The sequence below is a fragment of the Ostrinia furnacalis genome, unplaced genomic scaffold (genome assembly GCF_004193835.3).
Source record: "Ostrinia furnacalis isolate ACB-3 unplaced genomic scaffold, ASM419383v2 OfSCF7067, whole genome shotgun sequence".
Lineage (NCBI taxonomy): Eukaryota > Metazoa > Arthropoda > Insecta > Lepidoptera > Crambidae > Ostrinia > Ostrinia furnacalis.
The window spans coordinates 130,538-146,309 of NW_021137306.1; the positions used below are offsets into that span (position 1 = coordinate 130,538).

A 15,772-nucleotide genomic window follows, 5' to 3' on the forward strand; every position below is an offset into this window, starting at 1 on the left:
GTCACAGAAATTAAAATTCATCATTTCAATTTCTGCCCGGCCGGGAATCGAACCCGGGACCTCTCGGCATAGTAGTCCGTTCTGAACCACTACACCAAACGGCCGACAAATCGATATTGACTGTCGATATTCATACATATTTGGATTTTGGCAATATTGGGACAAGTATTGTGGCTCAATTGACGAACACTACAATTTTATTTAATTAAACAATAAGTAATGCAAATATTGTATCACATCTTATCTTTTATTTTATTAATTTAACAGCAATAAAAACAAATTTCACCAAAACAATTCATACTCGATAGTGATTGCCTATATCAGGGATTTTTTAAACCCAGACTAACGGCACAGGCCTAAGTGGGTTTTCTCTGGCAGTCAGATTGTCCTGGAGGTTCTTGCAAAAAAAGAAGAAAACTACGTCTATTAAATGAAAAATGAGAATTCATTAACTTGTAAATAGTGAAATGAAAAGGTCGAATTCCAGGTTCCTGTTTAAAGATCATCAATTATAACACTCATGACTTCCGAAGTTAATAAGGAGTCCTGGAGTTGGACATTCAGAAAATCCTCACGATTAATATTGTCCTGCGTTCTTTATGACAAGTCCGCCATACGAAAATGTATCAAAAGCTAATATTTGGTCAGATGCGCACGCGTCGACTGCGGTTATTACTCCTATGGCGTAATGTGATATGTCGTTACGTCAAATGTTTGATTGATGCAAACATGTCTGACCTTTACTTTGACTAGTACACTGTCTTTTAGCTTATTTGTCGGCCATAAATACTAGAGGGACAAAGGTAACAATATTGCCTGGTTTGTGTTTCAGCTCTCAAAAATGTGACATGTGACAATCCGACTGCGAATCGAAAGAAGAGGAAGACCTATCTCTTCAGAGCATTGATGACTTAATATTATTATCTAAACACTGATGCATTAAAACCTTGTTTGGTTGGGCGCATTAGCCCCACGTGGTCTATAAAATGAGAGCATTGACTTAACGTGATGCTTCGAATGCTTGCTAATCAAATTCGCAAACCGAGTCCATGCCATATCGGTGTCATTTCTCAGATGTGCGTTCGCGCAAATTTCGCCATTCACGCGTAACGTCAAATAAATTGCTTAATATTAACACAAACCCATACTATTGACATAAAATATTGTTGTTTTCATTCACCAATAACCATATATTATTACTCCAGTTAATTTTAGCTTCACATTGACCTTCAAACATTTCGTCAATAGTAATCAGGTTAAGAATTAAGCAACAATTTGGCATGTGTAAACACAATTAAGAGAGAACTTGCGTCCTATCCTTGGAGCTCGCTCTAGGTAGATGGTTTAATTTTATTCGCTCCAGCTCATACAGGATACCCAGGCCCACGAGGTGGTCAGATGATCAGATGGTCATTGAGAGAGACGGAAATCCGATGAGTGCAAACGGTTTAAGGTTTATTCGTGTATAAAAAATTGTCCTGCTTCAGCCTAGGTTGAACATTTCAGTAACTAACAGCTCATTTACCGCTATTTCCATTTACTCAAAAAACTTGATTAAGTTTAAGCAATTATCATGCTGAAATGTCTAGTGTTACAAAATATGCCCTTGATTTTTTTTGTATCTGCAAAATGTACCTACTTACTGATGCGTTAAATACCCATATTTTATATGTTATCAGACCAATAGATGTTCCAATGGCCGCTGACGGTCTCGGAACAGGTTCCGAACTGTTACCTAAAAGTTGCGCTTGCGCCGAGCGAGAAATGTTGCTAGGGCTGCCATAATAATTATAATATAATATTATGTAGGTACTTGTTCAGACTGTCACGCTAGTTATAAATCTGAAACTAATCAGAGCTTAAGCTAATTACTTAAACGACCTATTTGCATTTAATATCTCTGTAATATAAATAATATGAAAACAATTAAGTACATAATAGGTTTTGTGTAAAATGTTCACTCGAAGCCTGTTATAGAAACGCTCGGCGTATTTAAAATGCACATATACTGCGTCGTGTAATTGATGTAATTTTTATTATTTTATTTTATTACCGTTACTAATTTTAGTCTTATTTTACTTCCAACTTCCAAGGTCCAACCCTACTTGACAATGACACTGAGGAGCAAAGCAACTAAACTTTAATTGTTATAATGACCTACTGCCATTAGCAGACACCTTACTCACTTACGTTGAAAGTGTTTAAAATTTATTGAAGTTAAAAACTCAACGGGCGAAATTAACATTGCAAATACTAGTTTCGTTTACATATAAATGATAAAACATCATTAATCCAGTTTAATTTCATAAAATACCTAATTCATTTCAATGTCATTCTATAAATACAACAAATAATACACTACTAAGATTAAGCTCATGGCTGCTGAAAGCACTGCACACGAGTGTTGCGTGACCCTGAAAACCTTACGGGCTACGTCTGCTAATGAAACGTCATAGCATAATGCCTGCAGCAGCCTCATTAACAACAAATAAAGCTTGAATACGATTAGCACGCAATGCGATGTCTTTATCAACTTTATTTGAAAATAGAACCTGCGCCTGCGCAACTTGACAGCTGAGACCTCAGTGCCTGTCCGACTTTCGCAGGGAACGGTCGTGTCGCGCTTCCGTGCCAACAGCGCGATTTGACGTACGCGTAACACACGTTAGCTTGACCGGCTTCCGATAACTTTGTTTTGATGTGTTCTAAGGTGTTCTGTGAAGTGTCAATAAGTTAACACCGAGGAGCATTGTAAGTGTAAGTTGTTTATTCAATTTGAAGGGTAGTTGCTTGCGCAAACTTGCGACTTAATTGTCTGTGGCAAATATTCTAAAGTGGCTAGGTAAATAAGTATAGTTTTGGAAATTACTATGGCCTTGTTGAATTTATAAAAGCGATACGGCTATTTATTCAACTGGTTATTATGTTGTTTCTTTGTATATCGTCATTGTTAATAGAAATTAGTTTTTTAATTAATTGGATTGTTTATCTCTTTGCGTACGCATTAATTTTGTACCTACTTACTTTACGCGTAATATTTGAAATACAACTTTTCAAGTTTCTTGAATTATGTTAATGATGGTGGTGGTCCTTTTATCGGTATCAATGTAACATTCACCCAGATCAATGGTCGGCCTTGATCTACCGATGAGATTTACTTACTTCAAGAGATTTCGCAAAATTCACAAGTTGTATAATGTTTTTTACGTTATGTATTTTTTGGACAGTTCATTTTTTATTTGTTGCATCATAATAAAATTGTAGTCTGGTCTCGAATAAAAATGCAAGTAGTGAAGGTTGAGTGCAAGCAAGTGCACCTGTAAATTACCTAATTAATCAAATTTAATTTCTTTCAAATTTTCCAATGAGATCCAACTATCAGAAATAATGATAACTTGAACCCATGGGCAGATGAACTGTTGGTAAAAAGTTAGCAGGAAGTATGCTTTTACAAGTTCGAAACCAATGATCAGATTTGACAGAGGTATTACTTAAATTCCATAATTCTGTACATTTCGTGCAAATATCAAGGTGATATTATTATTAAATACTCAGATTTGCAATCCCTTTGGATGTGAAAAAAATTAAGCTCCTAAGTCAACGCAGTCAAAAGTTACAGTAGGATACTTCCCGTTTCTTCCCGTCTTTTTGAAGATACTTCAAAAATTGATAGAATCAAATATTTACAGCACATCTAAAGAGAAAAGTCCTAAACTATTTCATTTGTACGAGTAATTGTAGGTACAACATTTCTATGCTATTACAAACTTATTAAATTACAACTATGTTGGGATAGCAAGTAAATTCAAAGGCGAAAAAGAGTTCGATTCGCACTTGGCCGTTTTTTTACCTACATCAAAGCTTGCTCGATATGACTAACAATATTACACGCTTGCCAGTCCCTGGCAGTTCTCTTATTTTGCCTTCAAGAAACAAGTTGTCCGTAATTGTTTGTCTTCAACAACCACTTCTCTGTCGTTATTACCCATCTGATCCATGTAGATAAGTAAATAACATCATAACAATGAAAATAACAGTTGAAATTGTGTTATTATAACGTTCAAAGTTCATCATGTAATTGCAAAAGCAAAAAATAGGTAAAACAAAATATATTTTTGGATTGTTAAAATGGAGAAACTGGTTTAAATAAAATAGGTACTTGTAAGTAGGTAGGCAACTACTGCATAAAATACAAATTAAAATCATTGTCGCAACTGCATGTGTATAAATCTCCAAAATGATACCCAAATTGTAACCCTGAAATACTGCACCTGTACACTGCAATAGCTTATTTATTTATTTAATATTTATTCGTAGGTATACAATGAATGTATAAAAGCAGGTACTGGAAAACATAATGCCACACGATATTCTCTCCCTCTATTATATGGGCCAAACAGCAATTAGGCAATCTTACTTGCCGTTTATTCCATTACGGAATTATAGTCCATTATAAACACAAATCATTTTCGAGTCGCTTATTATATCAATATACCACCCTGCGAGTAGGTATATGACTATGATATATGACTATTATGTGTAGTGACTGCCGATTTTTGCGCAGGACGCACTGGCGTGGAAAGTTATATTATCGTACCGTCTTATTTGCCTCTACCGTGCGATTATCGCTGTTGTTCTCCGGCTAAAATACCGGTTTTGTTATTTATGCATCTCCTGACAAGCAACATCGAGATTTAAATTACTTTATAACAATAAGAATATGATTTATACCTTATTTATCACGTCACAATAACTATAATATGAAGGGTTTATAAATAAATCTAGCGGAATACGCGGGGTTTTAACTTAGAATTGCATTAAGATTTTTCCAACTTGTCTCTATCATCTCGTAAGTTTATTTAAGACCAAGCTTTGATCATTATAAAAACAAAGCTTTATCTTAAAATATATTGCATAACCCTCTTTCTGGCTAGGAAAAACCATTTTACATCCATACCTTGGTCCTTAAACGATATTGCGATCAAGAGCAAGCGCAACAACCAAACAATAATATAAATCTTTTGTAGTGGAAAGAAATATGATTAAAGTCACGTCATCAAGGAAAATTACAAGATGATGGTAGAGCTGGCTAATTGGTCTTAAGAAGGGCACGGCAAACTGCTTTAGCAATTTCGCCAAAAAGCCCTGTGTCATCAACGAGCAGGTCAAGACCTTGCTAATGGGCGTGACCCTGCGGAAAATCTTCACTTGCACGTAAACACTTGCATGTAAGATATTTGTTTGTGTATTAAATGGTAATTTTGGCGGCTTCTGACGAACTGGAAATAATATTTAATTTATGGAAAGGTCGACTGTGCAACTTGCATAAACAAAGCTCCTATATACCTTCTCGATTCACATCAAGCAAAGATTCAAATCAGGTCTCAACGTTGATTCAGGATACACGCCTAAAACCAATTAACTACCTACTTCAACAACATTAAATTATTGCCTTAATGGGTTATGACATCAAGCATAGGTACACGTGTAAATAAGTACTAAATAGGTCCGGTCAATGTCTTGATTTACCACTCTGTTTGTTAAATCAAAAGATAAGCATATTAAAGTCAACGAAGTCTGCAAGCTCAGCTCATTCCGCAGTCCGCCCGCACCACGGTTGCGCAAGGTTCCTACGATCGACTCAGGCGCATTTCACTAGTAAAAGTGCTGCGCAAGAGTTGCTCGAATCCACACTTCGAATTTGATTGAGGAGTCATGAGCCTTCGCAACACACATTTACAAAATAGATGACGATGCTTAGTTTAGTAGGCATTTAACGATATTTATAAAGTCGGTGTTCACTCTTATCCATTCGTGTAATAACTTTGTTTTGATTGTAACTTAACATAATAACGGTGTCGTGTCTGGACTGGACTAATTAGTTTTTATTAAGGACAGATTCTCTATGAACCAAGGAAGAATAAAATCAAATAGTATTAAAGTTACATAAATTAAAGGATTTTACATTTGTACGTCGCGCGTCGTAATGCATTTCGGGCACATGTATGATCAATTAACAAAATATTTTGTAAAAACCTAATAATGCATTTGCACTTAATTTCCATTGAAATACCATAAATTCCTGTCGCTTATGGGAAACGCGTAATGAATAGGCAGCATTGTGTTGCAAACTGCCTGTTTGGTAACGTTCTCACAGCGTGCGTACGCGCCGTGCGATATGGTAGAGCTGTGTACACATCACGTCCACGAATATTCGGTTCATGAATGCTGGAAGATGTCTACCATTGTATACTTGATCTTCATTTTCCTCTAATGTTGTCGGGCTAAAGACTTGATGACAGACTCACGTAAGCCGCCACCAGTGTGCAATACTTCTCGAATGTTATTCCCACCGCTGCAACTCCTGTGTAGCCAGGCAATAGTTAAACTGAATGACGAAAGTTAGTGCACTTATTTAATTTACTATAGTATCCATTTCTTAGTTTTCTTACTTAAAAAACTACTCCCCACATAATTATTAGGTACTGTCGTGCACTGTCTGTCTCACAAACTTCTTGCATAAAATTAACCATCAGGTGAGATGCAGGCCAAAAAGCGTCCTCTTTGCGGATAAAAAAAGCCCTAGGCAAAATTTACTTGAAATAAAATTTTAATAAGTAGTTGTAAGGTTTTTCAACAGTCGTACTAGAGGACGTGCCTTTACCACGCTCATTTGTGGCGAACGAAGCGTTTTTAGGAAGCGGTAACTTTATTTGTAAACTGGGTATTTGCGGTAATTTAGTGATAAATTGAATTTCTTCACTAACACCTCGTTATAGGGTTCAACGTCTTGACTATACTCATAATATAAGTTAAAATCTTCTACTGTGTTAGTTTGCAATGAATCTTACTAATATTATAAATGCGAAAGTTTGTATGGATGTCTGGATGTGAACATGTTTGTTACTCTTTCACGCAAAAACAACTGAACGGATTTAGATAAAACTAAAGTATTATTGTTTATAACCCAGAATAACAAAAGTATACTCTATATTTTATGTCGATCACACGGGTGAAGCCGCGGGCAAAAGCTAGTGTCTAATAAGCTTGGAACGTGAGATTTAGATTTTATCATAAGAGCTAGAGTTTTCAGATTTTGGCATTTAAATATTTCCAAACAACGCTCTTGATCGTGTGAATCTGGATCAAATTCCAGCCTGTGACTGCTCCAAATATTGATATTAAACCAACCAAAACAGAGTTGAATCTGCTTTTCTTTGAAAGAGAGTCAAGCGGCGTTTTATATTCGAGTTTTAACATCCTTTAGAGATCTTAATAATCGTAGTGCAACGCGGATATTCCTGCACTCAAACGTGATGACGAGTTAACCATTAGTGATTTATTAATTGAGACAAATAAGAACCGGCTTAACCACAACATCAAACTGGTGTTGTAGTGTTAATGGCAGTTTGTCGTGATTTATAGAATCACCTAGGCGCGTGCAGTGCATACAGTCCTGGCAAACGATATTTGATGAAAATCACTTTTTATTGTTGAGTATGAATAAAACACATACAAATGTAAATCGCTGAAAACGTCCTTTGCAAGGGTATCAGATAGCTCCACAATAGTACCTACATTTATTTCAGTTTTAAATAAATAGGCCAAGCTTTATAAAGTACTAGCTTTCCGCTCGCGGCTTCGCCCGCGTGGAATTTTGTCTGTCACAGAAAATTTTTATCGCGTGCGTCCCTGTTTCAAAAACCGGGATAAAAACTATCCTATGTCCTTTCCCGGTACTAAAACTATCTTATGCCAAATTTCATTAAAAATCGGTTCAATGGTTTAAGCATGAAAGCAACACAGACAGACAGAGTCACTTTCGCATTTATAATATTTGTATATGTTACAGGAAATGTATGAAATCCGTCATTGTATACAATTCCTAGGATTTGTGTATAAGTCCTAAAATCACCCGGAAATGTGTGATGTAAATTATATTAGACACATTTCCTAGGAAATTTACACATTTCCTAAACAGCAATCGGAAATGTAATTAAGATTTCTTTTTTTTTCTCCGAAACTTAAATGGCGCTACCGCGCCGCGGCCGTGTGTATGTGTAAGGTCGCAAGTCTAACCTAACCTAACCGAGACTTTGTTATCCAGCTACAGGAGTACTAAAACCTTCATGTCAATAATAGTTTAACAAAAGAGATGTTAATATTAGGGTTTTCCTATACTTCAGCGTAATATGCGTGATGCCGAAGGAAAGGTATGCCAATAGGCAAATTTTTTTTCAGCCAAAGTATAATAGTGCGGAAACAACTTTCAGGCTAAACAATAATAGTTGTGAGTTAAAAGTACCTATCGGTCAATGTGGTTTGTCTAAATGAAATTTTAGGTGTACTGAGGGGCACCCGATCACACGACCGCGCTTGTGCCGCTTAGTTTTATACATTTCCTAATACAATATTGGAATTCTATAAAATTCCTAGGAAAAGTATACGTATTAAAAAATCTCTGAAGCAATATTTCATACATTTCCTAAATAGCTTTGGAATTGAATACATTTCCTAGGAATAGTATACAATTCCTAGAATTCATACATTTCCTGTAACATATAGATAAAATAAAATAATAATCTTGGCATATAAAATAAAAAAGTTGTGTCATATTCACATGCAACTGATGCAACTTAAATTGCAACACGACATACAGGAACATAATATTAATCCCTTGAAAAGAAGATTTTCACATACAGTTTAGCGCATAATATGCTATTTAATTGAAACCTACGAGTCGCTCCCATCGCACAATGAAACTCGTGGAGATACTATCACTCGCGTGTGTCTTGTCCACACTATAACAATCATTCCCATGAGTTTCGCAACGCACTGAAAGCTCCAGCCCTATACATTATTTTTATGTTCTGCTAAAGTTGATATAATTAAATGACAAAAAGATTTTATTGTTTGTGATAATTTTATTTATAAAATGCAATGATAAGGGCAAAGTTCGCACGCTATCAACGCAACTTTATGTAGTATTGGAGCTTTCTCCAATCGTATCATTCACCCTGAATTATTATGGATACGACACTTTAATTAAAGTTAACTACTTGGACCATTTTCTTTAGATTTTATTATTTCTCTGCCTAATTTATTCTCATACTTCTCACAAATAATCATGAGATGCATCGACTCTACCACTCATGCTGATTGCTCATACTAGCTTTAAACATACTACACAATACAGCTACTCGAACCAGAACGTGCCAGAACCTCATCCCGCACCCAAACCACGAAGACACCTGCTAATGAGCCCCATTACACATATCGGGCCAAAATAAATGTAGTTCCCATGCGCAGTGACACAATGCGAGCGCGCGCTTGGGCAACGGTTATGTCACGCGCCGCTGTTAGTGTAATATAATTGCACCGCGCGCTCATATAATATCGAGCCGGCAAACGATTCTTGAATAGAATACCCATTCCGAGATCTTGGTAAAATATTGATGTTATGTACTCGCAGACTATCAATAAACGTTGTTGGGTTACTCAATTAAGCATTTAAAAAGCTTCAAATACTTAATTGAATGTTCCGTAATTATGTTTTCTTCCACTTGAAATAAATACTTAGTATGTATTTAATGTATCACTAGTCTAGTGATATCTGTCTTGTAATTAGGTATAGTATATTTTCAACCGACTTCNCAAGCAAAGTGCTTGTAAAAATGCTACGCATATCTTTTTTGCGACTAGGTTTCTTAGAGTACCATTTTGGAATCTTGGATAGTTGCGTCAACTTTAAAAAAACTTGCCGCAGTAGTGTTCATACTTTTTTTTACAAAACGATGAGTCAAAGTGGAGTGAAAGTAAAAATCGTTCAAAAGGACAGTGCCAATCCATGTATGGAAGTTGGACCAAGTGCTGCCCAGAATGAAACTATAGTGCATTTTGTTGCTCAGGCCAATACTAATTTGTAAACTGGAGCGCACTGAAATCTATCCCTGGAGTTAAGAGAAAAAAAGAGTTTTGTTTTGAATTATTTACATACAAAATATCATCGATGTATACCTACTACGCATAAGATTTCGCGATTGTGGCATTAAATAACACTCGCTATGTTGAACTTAACCATACTGCATCCGTACACCTTAATTTAGTTCGACTTCGACATTATTTATAAGCAATCAAGCGCTGTTTCAGTAGTTTAGTTAGTTGACCGAAATTAATTATTTCCAAAATGGAGCAAGAAGTTTTAGCTTACAATAACTTCAATAATCGATTGTAATACACCAATAAATTAATTTTTCGCAAGGATAGAGAACTAAAACTTCTTGCTTCATTTTGAAAATTATGATTTCTGTCAACTAACCAAACTATTGCAACAGCGTTAGATCGCTTATAAAGAATGTCTAAGTCGCACTAAAGTAAGGTGTACGGATGCAGTATGGTTAAGTTCAACATAGCGAGTGTTATTTAATGCCAAAATCACGAAATCTTATGCGTAGTACGTATATATCGATGATATTTTGTATGTAAATAATTCAAAACAAAACTCTTTTTTTCTCTTAACTCCAGGGATAGATTTCAGTGCGCTTCGGTTTGCAGATTAGTATTGGCCTAAGTAAAAAAATGCACTATGGGTTGATTCTGGGCAGCACTTGGTCCAGACCCTGGCACTATCCTTTTAAGGAAATAAAATATTTTGATTAACTTTTGTGTAAAAACTGCAAGGATTCTGGGGGTTTTAAGAGTTGGGGTGAACAGCAGCACTACTTAAGTTGCCGATATAAACAGAAAACCAGGAATAATTGAAAAATTGTGGTCGTGGTAATGTAAAATATCATAAGGGTGTCAATTTTCGTTGAATTTCATAATTAATTGTGTAAGTTAAAAAATAATTGAGATAGATTTTTTTCCTTATTTTTCCTAAAGTAGTCATGACTATGTCCATCCTGTGGCGTCGGCTTATCCTTGAATTTTGGGACACGTTGTATACATAGTTGGTCAGGGAATTTTGAAAAAATTGTCAGGGAAAGTCAGGGAAAAGTCAGGGAATTTTTTCGAACATTTGCAGTGGACACCCTGAATATTTACTTATTTATACGCAAACTATACCGATTAAAAAGTTATTGCATTTTACCTAAATAACTCAATTGATATGTGAGAATGATCATCGGACGGTTCTCACGTGTGCGTAGAGTCACGTCGCTTGTGCAAGAAAATAATTATTACAAGCCTGTATAACTGTGACTTGTAACTTATTCTGAGCCATTAATTAGGTTTTCTTTCTGTGTAATTAAATATGACTTAAACAAAAACACAATACTTACTTAGGTACTGCATTTTTTCTCACTTACATTTACGTCACATGTCAGTTTTTTAAATTTATTTATNTACTGTTATATAATTTACACTTAATTAGACGGAAGATTTATAATTTTCTTTTTATTGTTTTAACTTTGTTTTAAGTTAATATCTATCTATAATAGCTAAAAAGATAAACATATTGCCACTTCATTGAATCTGAATAACCTGTATTTTAACCGCGTTATGTAAACTTCACAAAACGCGGGAGATTATGAACTTGATTCCTATGCTGATGCCATCTCTGCAAGCGGAGCCGCGGGCAAAATTGATACTTGTTTTAACTACATCACAACAATGTTTACTTTTAAAATACAATTTAGCTTAACACCTCCTAACTGCAGTAACCTATACTCGTGCTTTATTTTCTGTTTTATATGGCACTCGGGACAAAGCCAGTGGCAACTGTAGGGAGTGATATAATTCACACCTCGTCGTCTGACGCTACAGTTTCCTCAATTGTAACTGCAGTAATTGTAGGAAGAAGCCTCTGAAACGTGATGCTGATAATATAATCCGTAATAAGTATGCGCCGTACGCCGGTTCCCATGGCCTTTATTTGCGATATGGAATTTCCCTATATGTTGAAATGAATAAAAATATAAAGAAAACATAGGGCCAGTGTGTTTTATAGCTCTCCAAATAGTAGATTTAACAATTTGATCTCTATTGCGCTTTCTCTTTTACTTAACTAGTTGACCCGGCGAACTTTGTTCCGCCTTAATGGCAATAAATAAGCAGACTTTTTTTTTTCGAACGGGATAAAAAGTACCCTATGTCCTTCTCCTGGCTCTAAACTACCTCCCTGACAATTTTCAGCTAAATCGGTTCAGCCGTTCTTGAGTTATAAGTGGAGTAACTAACACGACTTTCTTTTATATATATAGATTAATTATCTTTCAATGTCATTATTTTTCATGGTATGTATCTACTAAGTAAGTACGTGCGTATCAAGTAGCAGCAGTTGTAGGCTGCTTAAGAATTTTCCAAAATGTTTTGAAATCCTTTAGCATGGTATGAATATCACTTACTGGAATTATTCACAGCTATCATTTTACCAATTCCATATTTTATAATGAACCAAAATATTTCAAATACCTATTCTGGCCCGCAAGCATAATGAAGACTGACATTCACGTGCAATGGTGTTGTCTTATTAAAGTTAACCTTACTATGTATTTTAACTGCTCCAACAATAACTGTCGACGTAGCTGCAGTAGCTAATCGCCCTGTTTGGACAATTACTTACTGCCGACAGAGACATGACCGCTGACATAATGAACGGCCAAGACGATGTTTGTTTGCTTTCAACGTTTAACTATTGTTCACATCCAAAACAGTCAATTCTATTATATGAGCACTCAGAGCAAACAAAAACTTTCCCAATAGTAAAGGAAATATGGTTGGACTGGCCGAATCGAGACCCGATCCGACGACACGCGAGTTCGCTCAGTTGAAATACGATCAGTAAAATGACTTCTCGATCGATATTATGGTTCTGAATCATTCATTTGGCTTAGCATCATCTCAGCATAACCCGATTGTGTTGTCCAATAGTGGCGGTAGGGCAGGCTATATTTGGGACTTGTGTAAGTGCTCTGTATAGATAGGGCATGCTACATACTACTGAAGAATTTGAATCAGAGGTGGAATTGTGTAAAGCAATCGTAATCATTTGACAGTTCATAACGTACGATTATTCTGTCAAACGCTTTGTTTGACTGACTTTATCGTACATTATAAACTGTCAAATGATTACGATTGCTTACACAATTCCACCTCATCTAATCATTTGATTGCAGAGTCGATTTAATATTTTTATTAATTAAAATTCAATTGAGCCTTGTGAACGCTAATGAGACTGTCCATTATTATCACCAAGATTAATAATTGTATAATTACGACTCACACCTAACAAGAAGGCGAAATTAAAATAAAATCTTTTATAAATAATCTCTTTTATTAGTAAATAATTGTCAAAAATTACTAATGTAGGTACCACGGACCATTATGTAGGCAACCTAGCCATTGACCTTCCTAATGATGCCTTTTGACGCAGGCTGCATTCTCTTGCAAAAGCCGACACAATAGTTGCCTAAATTAAAAGATAAAAGACTGTGAGTACTTAATACACGAGGAAGCTAAAGTGTTAATTGATGGACCATATTTTGTAAAGTAACAAACATCTAGCCAGTGATGTAGGTAGGTACCGCCTTCTTATTATACTTAGTTTAAGTAGGTGCAATTTTCCTTCAAAAATAATAGTTTTATGTATTTAGGAATCAGTTATTAAAAACGTGCTTCCCATGCTTCGTGATTGTCGGTCATGTCTTATTTTTATTTAGGTAACTATGAAAAAAATTTCAAGTATAAACAGCGTATTTTATGGCATTTTTTGCAAGTCAGTAAAATGGCATCTTAGCTGTTACTTGTTACGTTTTCTGCTGATCATCATGACGTCACAAAGTGCTCCTAATCTGGTCGATTTTCTCGATTTAGGTATCAGCACTTTTTTGTAAGTAGGTAATGCAGTTTGTAATGCAAAACAGCGTTTAACAATTCGCTAGATAAGCAAATAGGTGGTTCGGGTGTCAGGAGGATGACGAAACGACCGGCGACTTCGGATTGACACCGTTTCTGCGAATTGCTCAATGCTCAATAATAACATTGCAGATCTGACATCTTGATAGCACAAGTTTTAATAACTATGTCGTTCTGCAGAGCAATAATAGGGATGTTTCCTGGGTAAAAAAGCAAGAGTTTTAATTAGTCCGTCAGTTTACTTATCAAAAAATACTCGACACCTATTTTTCACTTTTTAAAACTAATGAAAATGTAAAGAGATAAAGCGTGCCAAAGTTCTAAAGAGAAGGGCCGTGACATCAGTGAGTGCGTAAAAGTGCAGCACTTAGTAACGTCGCGCGGAACTTCAACACACTATAACTTTGTAATTGTTTGATTGACAATTAAAAATATACGTGTCCAATATTTTTTTATATTAAAATTGACGGACTAAAAAATTATTTTTTAGGAAACTAGCCTATTATCGTAACATTTTTCCTTTCGTCTTTTCACGTGAAATATAAACAAGGCTCAATTCAAGACTTACCTACTAGGAGAATACTACTTAGTCCATGATGTAGAGCTCGAACCGTATTTCGTATCCAAGAAACAAATTCGTGGAGACTGCAATTAATGTCAAAAATACTAAGGCTGGGTTGCACCATCTTACTTTAACTTTAACAAACGTCAAATTCTATCAAACTCCATACAAAAAGCACCGGTTATCGTTATAAGTTACGATCAAAGTTAAGTGGTACAACTGGGCCTAAGTGCCAATTTTACTAATACAATATTTACTTATTTATACGCAAACTATACCGATTAAAAAGTTATTGCATTTTACCTAAATAACTCAATTGATATGTGAGAATGATCATCGGGCGGTTCTCACGTGTGCGTAGAGTCACGTCGCTTGAGCAAATCATTTCTAGCCTGTATAGCTGTGACCTATCACTTATTCTGAGCCTATAATTGGGTTTTCTTTCTGTGTAATTAAATATGACAAACAAAAACAATACTTAGTACTACATTTTTTCTCACTTACATTTACGTCACGCGTCAGTTTTTTTAATTTATTTCATATTTATTTACATGGTAAATACACCTCATAATCAAAAAAGTGATCAAAGGTGATCTGAAATTGCTTGTACAATGATCCTTCGGGTGAGAAAAAAAAACTAAATATTTTTGATTATTTCGTACTGTCGTTTGGGTTGTAGGTACCTAATTAAAAAACTAAAATTTAGACGCATCTTTTTATTATTTCAATTTAAAATCCCTACCTTAAAGTAGAGTTAGGTANTTTGAATTTGAGTTCTAATAAAGCTCTTTAAGTGCAGTTAGTTCTTGTTATAGTTGTTTCGCTGATTTGCCTACAGCACACGCCACATATAGCCATCCAATTAAGCCGTCAGGCTACCCGGCTTCCCTAAGGCTACATGCGTCCTGCAATTTGAGAAATATAATTCCTAGGCATTTTTTTTATTTTATTTACTAGCACTTTGTTTTAGACTTGGCCTCAGGCTAAACTGTGCAAGATTTAATGGAAGTGTAGTATGTAGGATATGGAAATCAGTTCTCAAGTTAAGGATATGAAAAGTATACAGTATGTTTATGGCGCATACACTTCTGCCCCATGTTTTCAATACATACGATTACTTATTTTTACTTTTATTTTTCAAGATCTTTTTCTTTCCTCGACAACTTGAAGATGTCCTTTGTCGTCAGTTTACAATACCTACAGACTTAATCCACGCAGACCAAGCAAATAAGACCAGTGAGTAATAAAATGATCGAATTACATACTTAAATGGACCATTTACATTCACACCGACTTTACATAATCCGCTCGGATAGCCGTCATCCTGAGGATGGGCCTCATTAACAGAGTCATATG

At 35.5% G+C, this 15,772-nt stretch overlaps 1 protein-coding gene across 1 annotated transcript in view; it reads left to right on the forward strand.

Annotated features, from left to right (window-relative positions):
* Positions 1-45: 45 nt before the first annotated feature.
* LOC114363337 (uncharacterized) overlaps positions 46-15,772 on the forward strand; it is an 85,968-nt gene continuing 70,241 nt past the window's right edge. The window contains exon 1 of the mRNA XM_028319025.1: positions 46-2,757. The gene's annotated coding sequence lies outside the window, so the exon portion shown is untranslated. The remainder of the gene's footprint in view (positions 2,758-15,772) is intronic.